We start from the raw sequence: 18,860 nt of genomic DNA, 5'->3' as shown, positions 1-18,860 counted from the left end.
AGGCCCCCCACGCCAAAACGCTGGGTACCATGCTAACGCTCGACTGTGCCCTACCACGGTCAATCTCTCCGCTCACTGCACAGCTGGCGGATCAGGACTGCTGGCCTCCTGGGGGTTAACCTAACCCTAGGACAGTCCCCGAGGGGCCCCTCCCAAGGGGCCTGGTGCCGCAACGCTGGGGATTGGGGAAACCCAAGCACTAGTGCCGGACTGACCCTGCCACCCCGCTGCCACCCGGGGAGCTAGGGGCGTCGCCGGTCCTTCATGGCGGGAGAACGAGCAGGGCCCTCCGAGCCCCCTGTGACATTCGAAGGCCCACCGGGCAAAAATGTTGGGGCCCACGCTTCTGCTCGCCAGCGACCTCACCTTGACCCACCCCTCCATTCGCCACAGAGCCGGTGGATCGAGCCTGCCAGCCTCCTGGGGGCTAACCCTAACCCTAGGTCGGCCCCCAAGGGGCCCCTCCCAAAGGGACTGCCACCGAACGCCAGGGATTGGAGACCCCCGAGTCACAACGCTGGACTCACTCTTCCGCCCTGCCCACACCCGGATCGCTAGGGTACCACCGATCAATCAGGACGGGAGAACGGGCAGGGCCCTCCCTGCCCCGGTGACCTTTGAAGTCCCCCAGCTCCAAAACGCTGGGGCCCACTCTCCTGCTCCCCAGCGCCCTGATCTTCGACCGCACCTCCTTTCGCCCCAGACGGCGGATCGTACCTGCCGGCCTCCAGGAGCTAACCTTTACCCTAGGTCGGCCCCCAAGGGGCCCCTCCCAAGGGGCCTGGTGCCGCAACGCCTGGCATTGGGGACCCCCGAGCCTCAGCGCCAGACCCAACCTGCCGCCCTGCCACCACTCGGGCTCTAGGGGAGCCACCACTCATTCAGGGCGGGAGAACGGGCAGGGCCGTCCATGTCCCCGGCGACATTCGAGGGCCCCCGGCACCAAAACTTTGGGTACCACCTTCCAGCTCGCCAGTGCCCTCACCATGGCCCGCCCCTCTGCTCACCGCACAGCTGGCGTATGGGGCCTGCCGGCCTCCTGGGGGCTAACACTAACTCTAGGTTGGCCCCAGAGGGGCCCCACCCAAGGGGACTGGTGACCAAAGGCGGGGATTGGGGACACCTGAGCCGCAGCGCCAGACTCACCCTGCCGCCCTGTCGACATCGGGCCCGCTGGGGCGTCACTGGTCCTTCAGGGTGGGAGAATGGGCAGGGCCCTCGAGACTCCGGTGACTTTTGAAGGCCATCTGCGCCAAAACGCTGGGACCCACGCTGGAGTTCGCCAGCGCCCTCACCTCAGCCCGCCCCTCCGCTCTCCGCACAGCTGGCGGATCAGGCCTACCGGCCTCCTGGGGGATAACTCTAATCCTAGGTCGGCCCCAGAGGGGCCCCTCTGAAGGGGCCTGCCGCCACAACGCCGGGGATTGGGGATCCTCGAGTCATAATGCCGGACTCACCCTGCTGCCCCACTGACACCAGTGGTGCTAGGGCGCCACCGGTCATTTTGGGCGGGAGAACAGGCAGGGCCCTCTGAGCCCCGGTGAACTTTGAAAGCCCCCAGCACCAAAACGCTGGGGCCCATGCTCCGCTCGCCAGCGCCCTCACCTCGGACTGCGACTCCATTCGCCTCAAGACGGTGGATCGGGCCTGCCGGCCTCCTGAGGGCTAACTCTAACCCTACATCAGCCCCAGAGGGGCCCTTCCCAAGGGGCCTGGCACTGCAACGTCAGGTATAGGGAAGCCCGAGCCTCAGCACCGGACTCACCCTGCCGCCCCGCCATCACCCGGGCCGCTAGGGGCGCCACCGGTCATTCAGGGCGGGAGAATGGGCAGGGCCCTCCAAGCCCCCGGTGACAATCAAAGGCCCCCCCGCTCCAAAACGCTTGGGCCCACGCTCTCGCTCGCCAGCGCCCTCACCTCGGCCTGGCACTCCGCTACCGCACAGCTGGCAGATCATGTCTACCGGACTCCTGGGTGCTAACAGTAACCTTAGGACGGCCCCAGAGGGGCCCCTCCCAAGGGGTCTTGCGCTGCAACACATGGCATTGGGGACCCCCAAACCGCAGTGCCAGACTCACATTGCCACCCCGCCACCACCCGGTCCGCTAGGGGCGCCACCAGTCATTCAGGGCAGGAGAACGGGCAGAGCCCTCGGAGCCTCTAGCGACATTCAAAGGTCCCCTGTGCCAAAACGCTGGATACCATACTCCTGCTCGCCAGCGCCCTCACCTCGTACCTCTCCTCCGCTCGCCACACAGCCGGCGCATTGGTCCTGATGGCCTACTGGGATCTAACCCTAAACCTAAACCCTAACCCCTAACCTTAAACCCTAAACCTTAACTACTATTCCTAACCCTAACCCTAACCCCTAACCCTTACCCTAACACTAACCCTACGCTTAGCCTAACCCTAAACCCTAATCCTTAAACCCTAAAACCTTACATTAACACAAAACCCTAAACCCTAACCCTAACCCAAACCCCAAACCCTAACCCTAAACCCTAACCCTACCCTGACCCCTACCATACCCCTAACCCTACCCCTAACCCTACCCCTTCAGCTAACCCTACCCCTAACCCGTAACCTAACCCTAAACTTAACCCTAACCCGTACCCTAACCCTAACTCTACCCGTACCCTAACCCTAACCCTAACCTGTACCCTAACCCTAACCACAACCCTAACACGTACTCTAACCCATACCCTAACCCGTACCCTAACCTGTACCCTAAACTGTACCCTAACCCGTAACTTAAACCGTACCATAAACCTAACCGTATCCCTAACAAGTACCCTAACACATGCCCTAACTTTAACCCTAAACCCTAAACCCTGACCCTAACCCATACCCTAACTCGTACCATAACCCGTACCCTAACCCTACCCATACCCTAACCGTAACCCTAAACCATAACCCGGACCCTAACCCTAACCAGTACCCTTAACTTAACCTTAACCCATACCCTAACCCGTACCCTAACCCATACCCTAACCTGTACCCTATCTCTATCCCAGACCCTAACCCATACCCTAACCCATACCTAACCCTAACCTGTACCCTAACACGTACCCTAACCCATACCCTAACCATAAACCGTACCCAATCCCTATCCCTAACCCGTTCCCTAACCCGTACCCTAACCCTAACCCATACCCTAAGCCGTACCCAAATCCGTATGCCAACACTTACCCTAAACCGTACCCTAACCCGTACCCTAAACCGTACCCTAATGCATACCCTAACCCATACCCTAACCCTAACCCGTACCCTAAACCTAACCCGTACTCCAACCCTTACCCTAACCCTAAACCCAAACCCTAAACCCTAACCTGTACCCTAAACCCTAATCTGTACCCTAACCCATAACCTCTAACCTGTAACCCCTAAACCCAACCCTAAACCGTACCCTCTCCTTACCCTAACCCTAACCCCTGCCCTCACCCATACCCTAACCGTAACCCATACCCTAACCTTAACCCATACCCTAATCCGTACTCTAACCCCGGGGATTGGGTACACCTGAGCCCTACCACGGGACTCAGCCTGCCACCCCTCAGGAAACCATGCCCCTTGGGGCGCCACAGAGCATCCCGTGCAGGAGAACTGGTAGGGCCCCCCTGAGCCCCCAGCTATCTTCGGCAGATCCCTACACTCCAACCCTGAGGCCCACGATCATCGCGCACCACGCCTTCCCTTCAGCTTGCCACCAAGCTCATCGCAGAGCCGGCAGATCAGGCCTGCCGGGTACCTGAGGCCTAGACCTGACCCTAGGTCGGCTGGGTAGGGCCCCTCCCCTGGGGCCCGGTGCCGCAGCCCCAGGGACTGGGGACACCTGAGCCCCACTGCAGGACAAAGCCTGTCAGCCCGCAGGAAACCGTGCCCCTTGGGAGGCTGTAGAGCATTCAGGGCAGGAGAACAAGGAGGGCCCCCAGAGACCCCGGCGAACTTCGGCAATACCTAAACCCACCATTGAAGCCCATGCTCACCCCACCCCACACACTCACCTCAGCCCGTGGCGAAGCTCGCCACATAGTGGGCAGATCTGGCCTGCGGGGTTCCTGGGCTCCAACCGTAACCCTAGTTCATCTGTGGAGGGGCCCCTCCCCAGGAGCCTGGAGCCGCAGCTGTGGGGATTCGGGACACCTGAGCCCCACAGCAGGACTCAGTCTGCCACCCTGCAGGAAACCGTGCACCTTGGGAGGCCATAGAGCATTCAGGGCAGGAGAACCAGGAGGGCCGTCCTGAGCCACCAGCGAACGTCGGCAGCCTCCGCACCCCAACCCTGAGGCCCACGCTCACCCTCCCCACACCCTCACCTCAGCCCGTGTAACTAGCCATACAGCCAACAGATCGGGCCTGCGGGGCTCCTGGGCCTAACCCTAGCCGTAGGTCGGCTGTGGGTGTGGGGGCCTCCCCAGGAGCCTTACACCGCAGCACCGGGGAATTGGGATAGCTATACCCGACCGCAGGACTCAGCTTGCCACCTGACAGCAAACCGTGACCCTTGGGGCTCTACGGAGCCTACAGGGAACGAGAACTTGGGGAGGCCCCCAGAGCCCATCCCCATCCTTTGGCAGCCCCATGTGCCCCAACCCTGAGGCCCATGCTCACCCTCCCCCATGGCCTCCTCTCAGCCCTCCACAGAGCTCGCTGCACAGCTTGCAGATTGTCCCTGCCGGGCTCCTGGACCCTAACCCTTACCCTAGGTTGGCCACAGAGGGGCCCCTCCCCAGGGTCCTGGCACCCCACTCCGGGGGATTGGGGACACCCAAGCCCCACCGTAGGACTCAGCCTGCAACCCACAGTAAACTGTACCATTCTGGGGCACAACAGAGCATTCAGGGCAAGAGAATTGGGGCACCCCCTGAGAGCCCCTTCTGGTGAACCCCGACCTTTGTGGGCCCTTCTGGATGAAACCCCAAGGCTCACACTCACCCGCCCTTGTGCCCTCATCTCACTCGGCCTGGGAGTTTTCTGAGCACTGGGAATTTTGGACCTGCTGTCCCTTGAGGCCTAACATAACCCTGGGTCTTCTGCTGAGGGTCCCTCCCCGTTTGCCTGCCTCCAAGGCACCAGGCATTGGGCTTACCTCTGCACAACTAGAGGACTCAGCATGTCCCAGAGCAGGAAACTGTCCATTTAGGACTGCAGCAAGGATTCATAGGAAAATCAGAGGGCCACCCTCAGCCCATTCCAGGCAACCCCCACTTTCAGAGATCTCCCCGGATCCAATTAGTAGCTTCACACTGACCTTTAAACTTGCTCTCCACGGAGATCTTTTGAAATTCTCCACACTTCCAACCGATGGCATCATCCAGCTTCAGTGCCTTACCCAGCTTTAGGTCTTGAGATGGATTAAAATGGGAAGTCATTTCACTGATGATGACGTACTGGTGACCAAAAGATACATGCATAAATGCTTCATATCACTTGGCTTCAGGGAAATGCAAGTCTAAACCCCTATAGATGCCATATCACACGAGGCCGAATATCTAAAAATAAGAAGACATGAAACTATACATGTTGGAGAGGATGTGGAGAAACGGGAACCCTCTTACACCCCTGTACGAACGCAGTCCGGTACAGCCACTCTTGAAAATGGTACGGAGTTTCCTCAAGAAGTTATAAATAAAGCTACCCTATGTCCCAGCAATTGCACTACTGGGTATTAACCCCAAAGAGACAGAGGTAGTGAAGACGGGACACATGCACCCCAGTGTTCATAGCAGCAATATCCATAATAGACACATTGTGGAAAGAGTGCAGATGATCATGGACAGATGAATGGATAAAGAAGATGTGGATCATATATATAATGGAATATTACTCAGCCATCAGATAGGATGAATACTTACCATCACACCGACTTGGGTGGAGCTGGAGGGTATTATGCTGAGTGGAATAAGTCAATGAAAAAAAGACAATGATCATATGCTTTCACTCCTATGTGGAATATCAGAAACAAGGAAGAAGACCATAGGGGAAGGAAGGGAAAATAGAATGGGAAGTCATCAGAGAGGGAGAAAACCCATAATGGACTCTTAGCTATCTCAAGAAACTGATGATTGTTGGAGGAGAAGTTGGGGGGGGGCATAACTGGGTGAGTAGCATTAAGGAGGTCACACGATACAATGAGCACTGGGTGTTACACACAACTGAAAATTTATTGAAGACTACATCTGAAACTAATGATGTACTGTAAGTTGGCTAATTGAATTTAAATTAAAGAATAAAAGACCTCGAATAAACAATCCTAAACCTTTGTATGGAACCACTAAAGATTCCGAACAGCCAGTGCAATGTGGAAAAGAAAAACAAAGCTGGAGGACTCACAATTTCAGATTTCAGGTTATACTACAAAGCTGCAGTCATCCTAACAAGACAGTACGGCACAAAAATAGACACAGCGACCAAAGGAACAGGATACAAGTTCAGACAGAAACCCACAATTATGTGGTCCATGAATCTTCCACAAAGCAAGCAACGATATCAAAAGGGAAAATGACAGTCTCTACAACAAATGGTGTTGGGAAAACTAGACAGCTACGCACAAAAGAATGAAATTAGACTGCTTTCTTACACAATACAGACAAACACAAAACAGTTTCAAAACCTCAATATGAGACCTGAATCCATAAAAATCCTACAGGAGGGAAGACAGTAACTTCTTGACATGGACCATACCAACGTTTTTCTAGACTGTGTCCTGAGGCAAAGGAAATGAAAGCAAAAATAAACTATTGGGAATACAGCAAAATAAAAAGTTTCCACATGGCAGAAGAAGAATGAAAACATAAAAATAATAAGACAACCTACTCAAAGGGAGAAGATATTTGCAAAGATCATATGCAACAAAGGGATAGTGTCCAAAACATATACAACTGATACTACTCAACCCCCAAAAAACAAATAATCCAGTTAAAAAATAGGCAGAAGACATGGACAGACATTTCTCCAAAGAAGAAATACAAATGGCCAACAGTCCCGTGAAAAGATGTTCACCATCACCCATCATTAGGAAAATGTAAATCCAAAGGACAATGAGGTAATACCTCAAACCTGTCAGAATGGCTAACATCAAAAGCACAACAAAGAGCAGGTGTTTGGAGGATGTGGATAAAGGGGAATCCTTGCGAACTGTGGGTGGGAATGCAAACTGTGGTGGCCACTGTGGAAACAGTATGAAGGTTCCTCAAAAAATTAAATATAGAACTACCCTACGATCCAACAAACACACTACTCGTATTTACCCAAAGAACAGGAAAACAGTAACTTAAAAGGATACGTGCTCCCCTATATTTCTTGCACCATTATTTACAATATCACAATATGGAAGCAACCCAAGTGTCTGTAGAAAAATTGACAAATGAGAGGATAGATGTGTGTATTCACACACACACACACACACACACACACACACACACAAACAATGGAGTAATACTCGGCTTGAAAAAGAATGAAACCTTGCCATTTGCAGCCACATGGATGGAGCTAGAGAGTATTATCCTAACTAAAATCAGTCAGTCAGAGAAAGACAAATCCCATACAATGTCACTCTAATGGGGAATTTAAAAAACAAACAAAAATAAATACCTAAAAGGAAAAAGGAGACACACCAAAATACAAACTCTTAACAATAGAGAACAAACAGATAGTTACCAGAGAGGAGGTGGATAGAGGGATGAGTGAAATAGATGAAGGGGATTAAGTGGACGCTTTTCTTGATGACCACTGAGTAATATATAGAATTACTGAATCTCTCTATTGTACACCTGAAACGAATGTAACACTGCATGTTAGCTCTACATGAATTAAAATAAATTTTAAAAAAAGATTTTTCTTTCAGGAACCTCTTTGAAAAAACTTTTCCTGTGCACTCTGCATAAGCCCTACTTGGGAGGATTCACTCTACAATAATTATTCACTTCATGGCTCAAATTCATATTTCACTGAGTTCTTACCGTGGATTCCAGCCGACGGGAGCCATGGTCCTTTTCTGTCCAGGCTCAGCACCTATGCTTCAAGATTGGAAGTAGAGACACATGTCACTTCACAGTCCAGAAAGCTATTATTGTTTCTGTTTCAGTGTGAGAGAGTCACAGACTTTGGGACAGATTTCAGAGCAGGTTTATTCTGGATCCTGGATCTCTACTTCAATGTTCATTGCCTGGATCCATTTGGCTAATAGGTTCCCTGTGGATGGGCTTGCTTCCAAGCACATACATGGAAGATGCAAAGGTGGGTGGGCTTGGTGCAGGACAGGAAGAAGACCAAAAACAGACAAGAGTCCGACCCCTCCCATGATCCAGGAACTGCTACAGGAGAGGGTAGGGGTGGGAGAATTCATGCGAAACTCCAAGGTCACCAGGTGAACACAGGAGGCACAGGTCAAGGGATCTGGAGATGCAGGGGTTGAAGGCTGCTCTGAGCTACCTTTGGGAGGAAGGGAGGGAAGGAATGAGAAGGAGACATTGCCTGCCCCTGGCCCATGCCAGGTGCGCACCGCTCCGACACGCATCATTCGACACATCTGACACAGCCTGGGCTCAGGATGGGCTGGCTCGTGTCCCTCAATCCTCTGTGGGACAGCTGGCCCCAGGGCTCAGAGACATGCTGAGGGAGATGAGAGGGAAAGCTGCCCCACCCAGGTCGTCCCCTCTTTGAGCAGACAGCCCTTCAGAACTGCTAAAAAAAACCCCACTAACGGGGTTGAAAGACATGCCATGAATGAACTAAGGCATAGAGATATGTAAAATAACATTCATTTTTAAGTTCAGAGCTGTCATCTCAGAAAGTGGGGAGAGCTTCCCTGAAGAAGACTGAGGGGAGGGCAGGCCATGCTGAAAAGGGAGACATGGCTCTCCTGATTGGGGACCTGCAGCCCCCTTCCAGGGCAGGGCATCATCCTCGCATCACACGAGATCCATGGAAGTGTTCCATCAGGGCCAGATGTTTGTCTCGAGAAGGCTACCCTGGCATCGGACTGCACAGGGCACCAGGGACGAGGGCTAGATGGAGGACGGACAATATCCCGGAGGCCATGGGGCAAGAGCAGAGGCACATGACCTTGAAGATGATGATGAAAAGCAGGAGGTGGCAGCATGGAGCCGGCCCGAAGGTACCATGGGAGCAGTGCCCACAGCTACACTGACTGGGTGCCTTCTGTGCCAGGTGTGGCTGACTTCAGTGGGCTCCAGACTAGTCCTGACCACAAGTCTAGGAAGTGTGCACCACCCCCGGCCTCCTCTCCCCTTGCAGCTGCTAGGAATCACGGTCACAGACCCTGGTCAGCTTTCGTGGAAACCAAGCAGTGGCTCTCCCGCATGCTGCACCTCTGGTGGTGGTCCAGTGCGACCCTCGTGCCTGGCCAGACACTGATGTCTACCTGTCTCCACACAAATCCACAGACAGGAGGGTGTCCCTGAATTCCACAGCACCTGATGAGACAGATCCACAGAACCCAACACCCAGTGGGTCACTAGGGACCTCACCTATGGTCATGGAGCTCACCATACCCTATTTCTGTCACTTCCCACAGAAAGCCTGGTTCTGATCCCCCACAATACCATACATCCTGGTTGCTGACCTGGGGTCATGCCATGAACCCACATGGCACCTTTCTTTAAGTGAAGGCTATGCCTACACCTCCTAGAAAATATTTCTAATGAAGTACAAGTCCATCAGGACTATGGTGTGAATGGTAGCACACAGGTTTCATGGTAGTAGTCAGTAATTCTAACGAGGGTTAACCCCACCCCCCGTCTCACAAAACCCTCCATCCCCACTGAACTCATGGTCTGCCCTCAGAAAACCCTCCAGGAAACAAACCTTTCATCTGAATGCTCTCTTCACCTTCTGCTTCAAATCTTGTCCAACCACAATGATATGAAACTAGAAATCAGTCTCAAGAAAAAAATGGGACAGTCAAAAATAGGTGGAGATTTTTGGGGCCTGGGTGGCTCAATCATTAAGGATCTGCTTTCAGCTCAGGTCTTGATCCCAGGATCCTGGGATCTAGCCCCATATCAGGCTCCTTGCTCAGTGGGAAACCCGCTTCTCCCTCTCCCACCCCCCTGTTGGCGTTCACTCTCTCGCTGTCTCGCTCTCTGTCAGACACTTAAATAATCTTAAAAAAATATGTGGAGACTTAACAACATGCTACTGAACAACCAACAGTCAAAGAAGAAATCAAAAAAATTTTAGAAGTACCTTGACACTGATGAAAAAGACAACATACACAAACTTATGGGATGCAGCAAAAGTAGCTTTATGGGGGACATTCATAGAAATTCAAGTCTTCATCAATCCATGAGAATGCTCTCCAATAACTTGATATATGTGGTAAAGAAGTAGAAAAAAAAACAACAAAGCCCCAAATTAGTAGAAATAAGGAAATAACAAAAAGGAATGCATAAATAAATCCAACGGAGACTAAAAAGAAAAAAAAACAATGAACATGAGAGCGGCCTTTTTTGGAAAGATAAACAAAACTGACAAACTTAGCTAGACTCACCAAGAAAGACAGAGGACTCGAATACAATCAGGAAAATAAGATAATGGATTCCTGTCTCATATCAAAATCAAAAGAACTCTTCAACCTTGGACACAACAACTTCTTGCAAGCCACGTCTCTAAAGGCAAAGGAAATAAAAGCAAAAATGAACTATTGGCACTTCATCAAGATAAAAAGCTTCTGCACGGCAAAGCAAACGATCAACAAAACAAAAAGGCAACCTATGGAATCGAAGAAGATATCTGCAAATGATATTACAGATAAAGGGCTGGTATCCAAGATCTATAAAGAACTCCTCAAACTTGACACCAAAAAAATGGACAGAAGACACAAAGAGATACTTCTCCAGAGAAGACATACAAATAGCCAAGAGGCACATGAAAAAATGCTCCACATCACTTGCCATCAGGCAAATACAAATCAAAACGACAATGAGATACCACCTTACACCAGTTAGAATGGTTAAAATTAACAAGGCAGGGGGCACCTGGGTGGCACAGTGGTTAAGCGTCTGCCTTCGGCTCAGGGCGTAATCCTGGCATTATGGGATCGAGCCCCACATCAGGCTCCTCCGCTATGAGACTGCTTCTTCCTCTCCCACTCCCCCTGCTTGTGTTCCCTCTCTCACTGGCTGTCTCTATCTCTGTGGAATAAATAAATAAAATCTTGAAAAAAATTTAACAAGACAGAAATAAAAAAACGTCAGAGAGGATGTGGAGAAAGGGGAGCCCTCTTACACTACTCGTGAGAATTCAAGCTGGCACAGCCACTTTTGAAAACAATATGGACGTTTCTCAAGACGTTAAACACAGAGCTATCCTATGACCCACCAATTGCACTACTGGGTATTTACCCCATAGACACAGAGTAATGAAAAGAAGGGGCACCTGTATCCCAATGTTCATAGCAGCAATGTCCATAATAGCCAAACTGTGGAAGGAGCCAAGATGTCCTTCAGAAGATGAATGGACAAAGAATATGTGGTTCATCTATACAATGGAATATTACTCAGTCATCAGAAAGGATGAATACCCACCATTTGCACCAAGGTGGATGGACCAGGAGGGGATTATGCTAAGTGAAATTAAGTCAAGCAGAGAAAGACAATTATCATATGGTTTCACTCCTATGTGGAATGGAAGGAATAGCATGGAGGACATTAGAAGAAGGAAGGGAAAAGTGAAGGGGGGGAATGAGAGGGGGAGATGAACCATGAAAAACTACTGACACTGGGAAACAAACTGAAGGTTGCAGAAAGGGAGGGGAAGGGAATGGGTTATCCTGGGTATTAAGGAGGGCACGTGTTGGGGCGCCTGGGTGGCACAGCAGTTAAGCGTCTGCCTTCTGCTCAAGGCCTTATTCCGGCATTATGGGATCGAGCCCCACAAGAGGCTCCTCCGCTGTGAGCCTGCTTCTTCCTCTCCCACTCCCCCTGCTTGTGTTCCCTCTCTCGCTGGCTGTCTCTATATCTGTCGAATAAATAAATAAATTCTTTTAAAAAAAAAGGAGGGCACGTGTCATAATGAGCACTAGGTGTTATATGCAAACAATGAATCATGGAACACTACATCAAAAACAAATGAAGTACTGTAGGGTGACTAACATCATTTTAAAAAAGAGAAAGATATGAAATCCATACAGGAAAACTGACTATTTGCAAATGACATGAAATCCCGAAAAATTCCACACACACACATACACAAAAACCTGTTAGAATAAACAAATTCAAGAAAGCTGCAGGATATGAAGTCAATATACAGAGACCTGTTGTCTTTATTTTTTTTCAGATTTTATTTATTTATTTGACAGGAAGAGAAAAAGCACGAGCAGGGGGAGTGTCAGAAAGAGGGAGAAGCAGACACTTGCTAAGCAGGGAGCCCAACACGGGGCTCAATGCCAGAACTCTGGGTTCATGACCTGAGGTGAAGGCAGACGCTTCACCTATGGGGCCACCCAGATGACCCAACTTCTTGCATTTCTGTATACTTGATGACACACTTTCACAAAGAGAAATTAAAAAAGCAATGCCATTTACAATTGCATCAAAAAAAAATAGGAATAAAAGTAAACAAAATAGAGAAAGACATAGTACACTCAACACATGGCAGAAAAGAAATGGAAAAACATGTGTGTCGAGGGGGGCAGAATGTATGGGTCAAAGATTTGGAAGGCAACACAAACAAATGGAAGCATAAGCCATGCTCCTTAACTGGAAGAGTTAATTATGTGAACATGTACATCGTACCCAAAGCAATCGACAGATGTGATGAAATCCCTATCTGAATTCCAGCGGCATTATTCGAGCAAATAGAAAACAGTCCACAAACTTGTATGGAATCACAAAAGACCCCAAATACCCAAAGCAACATGGAGAAAGAAAGGTGCAGTCAACACACTCCTGGATTTCAAGCTAGATTACAAAGCTGTTGTCATCAAAACAGGATGGTACTGGCATAAACACAGACACCAGGTCAGTGGAACAGAACAGAAAGCTCAGAAAATTACCCACACGTAGATGATCCTAACTTACTACACAGCAGCAGAAGATATGCCATGAGGGAAGGACTGTCTCTTCAGTGAGCGGTAACAGGGAAACTGGACACTAAATGCAGAAGAATATATCTGGGCCACTTTCTTCCACCACACACAAAATTTTTAATGGATGAATGATTTGAACATAAGACCTGAATCCATAAACCTCCAAGAAGACACAGGTACTAAGTCTCTTGACATTAGTTTTGGCAAAGAGTCTTCAGATCGGACACCAAATGCAAAGGCAACAAAAGCAAAAATAAACAAGTGGAACAACATCAAACTGAATTCTTCCACACGGCAAAAGAAACGAGCAAAAACATAAAAGTCCACAGAACCAATAAGAAAAAATATCTGTGAATCATATGTGTGAGAAGAGGCTAATATCCAAAATACACACAACACTCATACAAATAAAAAAAACTGTATAAAAATATGGCAATATGTGAATAGATACTTTCTAAAGATGGCACACAGGTGCCAACAGACAAAGTTGTTCGACATCACTAGTCATCGTCAGGGAAACATCAGTCAAACCCACAATTGGCCATCCCCTCACAACTGTTGGAACAGCAATTGTCCCAGACACATTCACCAGGTGAGGTCAAGGGTATGCAGATGAGGAGACACTGTGCACTGTTGGTGGGAATGGAAATTGGTGCAGCCACTGTGACAAACGGTATGGAGGTTCCTGAAAAAATAAATGCAACTACCACATGACCCAGTAATGGCTCTACTGAGTATTCATTCGGAGAACACAAAAATACTGCCTCAAAAAGACAGATGCACTCCCACGTTCACTAAAGCATTATTCACAAGAACGAGACACGGAAACACAGACCTTGGGGGCCTTATGCCAAGTAACTCAGACACAGAAAGACCAATACCAGATGCTCTCATGTACATTCCACGTGGAATAAACAAATACTGAATGCATAGATACTGAGAGCAGATTTGTAGGTGCCAGATTCAGGGATGGGGTGGTAGAAACGGGTGAAGGTGGTCAAAGTCTCAATGTTTGAGTGAGAAAATCCGACAGTCATGAAATGTTCTGTCCAGCACGGAGACTAAAACTAACCCCGCAGCATGGGGTATAGGTTTCCCTGCTCTTTCAAAGTACAGGAATTCTGAGAAACCTTGCACAGCAGAAATGGTGTCAAGAAGGAATGGCCATTAATTTACACGGAACAATTAGATAGTGTCCTCAGACTCCAAAATTCCTTCTCTTTGGCTTTTCTTAGGCCTCAGGACACAAGTTTCTAACGGAGGCCCAGCATAAATGAAGATAAAACACAACAGAGGCTCACAGACACAATTCAAAGTGCTGGTGGCTGGATGCAGAGAGCGGTTCCCAGCAAAAGGAGATGGTTGGGGTGCACGCTGCCTCTGTCGTGCTTCTCCCCAAAACAGATGCTGAACGCGATTCTCACTGTTCACCTTTTTTCATAAGAGGGAAATCCTTTTCAGGTCTCTTCCTCTTACTGAAGCTGGGTAATAACGCAGTTCTTTCAAGAAAGCCCAATGTCTTACCGTGAACGTTTAAAAAGTGGGGGATACTTGTACCTGAGCATTGCTGAGGGAGGAGATGTGAAAGGTCCTCCCAGACACAAACCTCAGCACATCCACTGGGAAAGGCACCTTCCTCAGTATGCAGAACACGGACTACCTCCTACCCCCCGAGAAACCCTCTCCTTCCCCTTGATCAGGACAACCCACAACAGCTGGGAGTTACCCCAATTCCTCCGTTCTCCTGCTCCTAATAGCTAACCCATCAGCAAATCCTATGAGCTCCATCTTCAAAATGGACCCAGAATAGTTCTAACCACTCCATCCAAGGCCACCTGTCTGGTCCACAATGCCTGAGTTCCTGGAAAACCTTCGTCATTGACCTGCCTTGCCATCTTCAACCCTCTGTCATCTGTTCTCAACACTGTAGCCAGGATGGCCCAGTGAAACAGCGTCTCATGGGGTTATAGCCCTGGAATGGCTTTCTGTCACCCTCTGTCACCTCTCTGAGCTCATGTCCTAAGCTGTCTCCTGTGGCCAAAGGGCCTTCTTGCTGCTCCTGGACATACCTGGAATTCTCCTGCCCTAGAACATTTGCACATGCTTTCCCTTCCATTCAGAATGCTTTTGATGTGATCTCACTCACCTTCGGAGAAGTCTGAATTGGAGTGACAGGAACAGAAGATGAGGCTGTGTGTGTTGGGTGAGGCTGGTGGCCCAGAAGAAGGTACTCTGCGAGCTCTCCACCTGTTCCTCACTTGACGTCAACCAGGAACTTGCACACAGCCCTCACCTGTCACAACTCTCACCCAGGAGACCAAAGCCACCCATGGAGCACACCCTGCCCACACCCTGCTGCAGAATGCATTCAGCTCTCCTCTGGGACCCCTGTCAGCTTTACCCAGACCTGGAACTCCCCCGTCTCCTGAAAAGCTCCCAGATTCCTCCTCTTCTTCCAAAATCACACTGGCGCAAGGCTTTCATGAGAAAGCTATAACGCTAACTAATGAAAGGTTCACACCTACTTTCCCCTTCTGTTGCCTTTTTCTCCACCTTCTTTCCTACCTGTGCAAACTGTAGCATATCAGTGGAACATGAACATGCTCTGAGATCTGAATCTTTCATTGCAGCTTTCGGAGGACTCCTTATGTGATAAGAAACTAGAGTATCCTACAACAGGGTGTTTTACAACTCTCATCTATAGAATAGTACAGCCCAATTCACTACAATTTTATCTCACTCTTCATGAAGCAGAACACTTTTTCCTTTCTTCTTTTACTTAAATTCCAGTTAGTTCACATGCCATGGAATATTCGCTTCAGGGGTAGGATTTAGTGATTCCTCACCTGCATACAGAACTCGGTGCTCATCACAAGTGCCCTCCTTAATACCTCTCACCCATTTAACTCTTCCCCCCACACCTTGTCCTACAGCAACACTCAGTTTGTTCTCCAAGGTTGAGTCTATTTCCTTGTTTGCCTCTCTCATCACCCCTCAACTCTGTTCAACTGTTTTCTTTTTAAATTCCACAAGCGTGAGAGCATAGGATATTTGTCTTTCCTCACTGATTTTGCTTAGCTTAATACAGTCTAGATCCATGCACATCCTTGCAAATGTTAAGATTTCATTCCTTTTGAACCTGGGACATATTCCATTATATATATATGTATCCCACATCTGCTGTATCCATTCATCAGTGCATGGACTTTGGGATTCTCTCCATAGTTTGGCTACTGTGGACATTACTGCCATAAACATCATGGTGCATGGACCCCCTTCGAATCTGCATTTCTGTATCCTTTGGGTAAATACCTAGGAGAGCAATTGCTGGATCATGTGGTTGTTCAATGTTTAACTTTTTGAGGAACCCCCACACTGTTTCCCAGACTGGCTGCACCACTTTGCATTCCCACCAACAAGATGGGAAGGTTCCCCTTTAAGCAGAACATTATCTGCGGGCAATTTAATAAGAGGAAACAAAACCTCTGTGAGATGCACCCAGGGTCAGGTAAGCAGTTGCAGATTTCACCCCAAGGCTCCTGATGCCAAGCCCCTTGAAGCCACCAGCATGCCACTATCCAAAAGAATTCCCAGAATCTCCTTCTGACTCCACCACCGAAGAAACTACAGAGAGAATATGGCACCTCAAAATATCGAGATAATACTTTTAGTAAAACTAGAAAGTCAAGCTCAACTTTTAAACAGGAACAGGCGGCTTTGGATAATTTTGAATTTTCCCTCCACCCTAATTTTAACCCTTCTGATGAATAAACTAAGCAAAGATGAAACATCACCTTTGTCAAATGACATCATCCAAGTCTGTATCAGATGAAAAAAAGCCACCTAACTCTAGATGCTTGCCACTCAACCATATCTTAGGCCCAATTGAATAAACACTGTTAGATGAAGGAACAAATTAGATGTTACAAACAGGCACAGAGTGAATCTCACCTTCCCTTTCTAATAAAAGAGGGTTCCTAGGAAACAGATGGTCAAAATACATTTGTAAGCAATAAATGGACAGAGAAATTGTGATCCCCTGCAAAGTTCTACCAGCAGGGAAACTAAGTAATTCTTGCACCAAACCCAGAATGCTGGCAGCTACTTCAATTTTACTTTGTGGCCCAACTAGAGAAAAGAGAAAAGCCCAGGAGATTTCGGGATAATGAGAGGTTTTACCTCCAGCCCTGACATAGAAAGGACATTTTGCCAAACATACCTGTGGTTTCTCTGAACACTGGCGTCCTATGACAAGCTGCCTCGCTGACTCCGATGTTGACGTTCAAAACCTCGGGTGTCTTGGAGCAGGAGCAGAGAAGTGCCATCAGCTGGGGAGAAGAAGGCACCTCTGACCTAAAGCCTGCACACCTGCTTCGGTTTCTGGGCGAAGGGGAAACACATACTTGTAGTTTAGCAGTAATTATCTTCATTCTCAATAGACCAATGACCTTGCCTTTTCTGGAAAGCAGACATACTCTTCTAAAGAAACCTTCAATTCGTCTATTCCCAATGCAACTAGAGTGGAACATTTATTTCTCACTTAAATAGAAAACACTGTTATTGTCGACACTGCGTGAATGAACTTTTAAAAACATTTTAGAGACAAAGGAAGAGACCTTTATTCAAAGCCAAGTCAAGACAGCTGCCTGGGAGACACAATCTTCACCAAGAAGGGAGTGCTCCGGGGAAAGAACATTTGGGGCAGGCTTATATATTTTTTTTCTGTTTTGTTTTACGTACAGAGTTACACACCACAATGAGGATCTTCTTAGATTCCAGACAGTGACAGACTCTTTCTTATGTTTTCAGTATGTACATGTCAGTATGACTTTAATCTTATGGGAGCCAAAGAGGTTCTTTATTTTTTCTTATATTTATGTTGGCATTTTTTTTGGTTATTGTTTTCTTCTTGAAGCAGATGTACAACATGTGCTTGGGGCAGAAATAGGGCCGATGCTTTGAGGTGTTGCCCAGTCATTTTGAGCCAGGTAAAATGTTAAAGGATAGCTTCCCTGGGAGCCCAGGATCAGGGCCCACAGATGATATAAGATAAAAATTCCTTTTATCATTATTATTACTCCTAAATGGAGGAATTTGAGACAAAAGCACCTTTCACAAGAGTACCAAGAAATCAAAATGATGCCCACAGAAGGCTGCCTGCTCCATGGTCAGCACAGGTAACAGAAGTGTTCACAGTCTCCGGACTCCTGCGCTTCTCCTGCCCAAATCTCTGAAGCACACAGACCACTTAATATCAGAATTGTAGAACTGCTAGACACCTTAGAGATGTATGGCACCATTCCCTTGGACTGCAGAATAAAACACAGTAGCTCGTTGTCACAAACTAATTTCAACATGAAGTGCCCCCTGGATGAACTAAGTTCTTTCTCTGCAAATGTTGACTAATGTAAGTCACAGTCATACCATATAAACACTACGATGGCTGGGAAGTCATCGTAGGTAAGGGAATATTTTAGCCATGTTTATAAGCATTGGCTCACTTTGTAGAAGAGGCTGAGCTGAGTGTTTTTAAATACTAATTCAGCCCTGTTTTACAGCACCCTCTGAACATACCAGAGCCTGAATCGACAGAAAAGATAGTTGGTTTCAGTAACTCTAATACCAGAAAAATATTATACTGTCTGTATTCCTTAGGAACTTTGAGTATCTTACCCAGAGGTCCTCCACTGAGATAATGATCTTAATGATCACCATGGGCAGATGTGAAAAGGCCCGCTGAATTCATTCCAGTTGTCCACATGACAAGAAAATCCTGATACTTGATAGGTTTCCAGATCGAGAAGACCAG

This window comes from Ursus arctos, unplaced genomic scaffold (assembly GCF_023065955.2).
Source record: "Ursus arctos isolate Adak ecotype North America unplaced genomic scaffold, UrsArc2.0 scaffold_33, whole genome shotgun sequence".
NCBI classification, from domain to species: domain Eukaryota; kingdom Metazoa; phylum Chordata; class Mammalia; order Carnivora; family Ursidae; genus Ursus; species Ursus arctos.
This window is presented reverse-complemented; position numbering follows the sequence as displayed.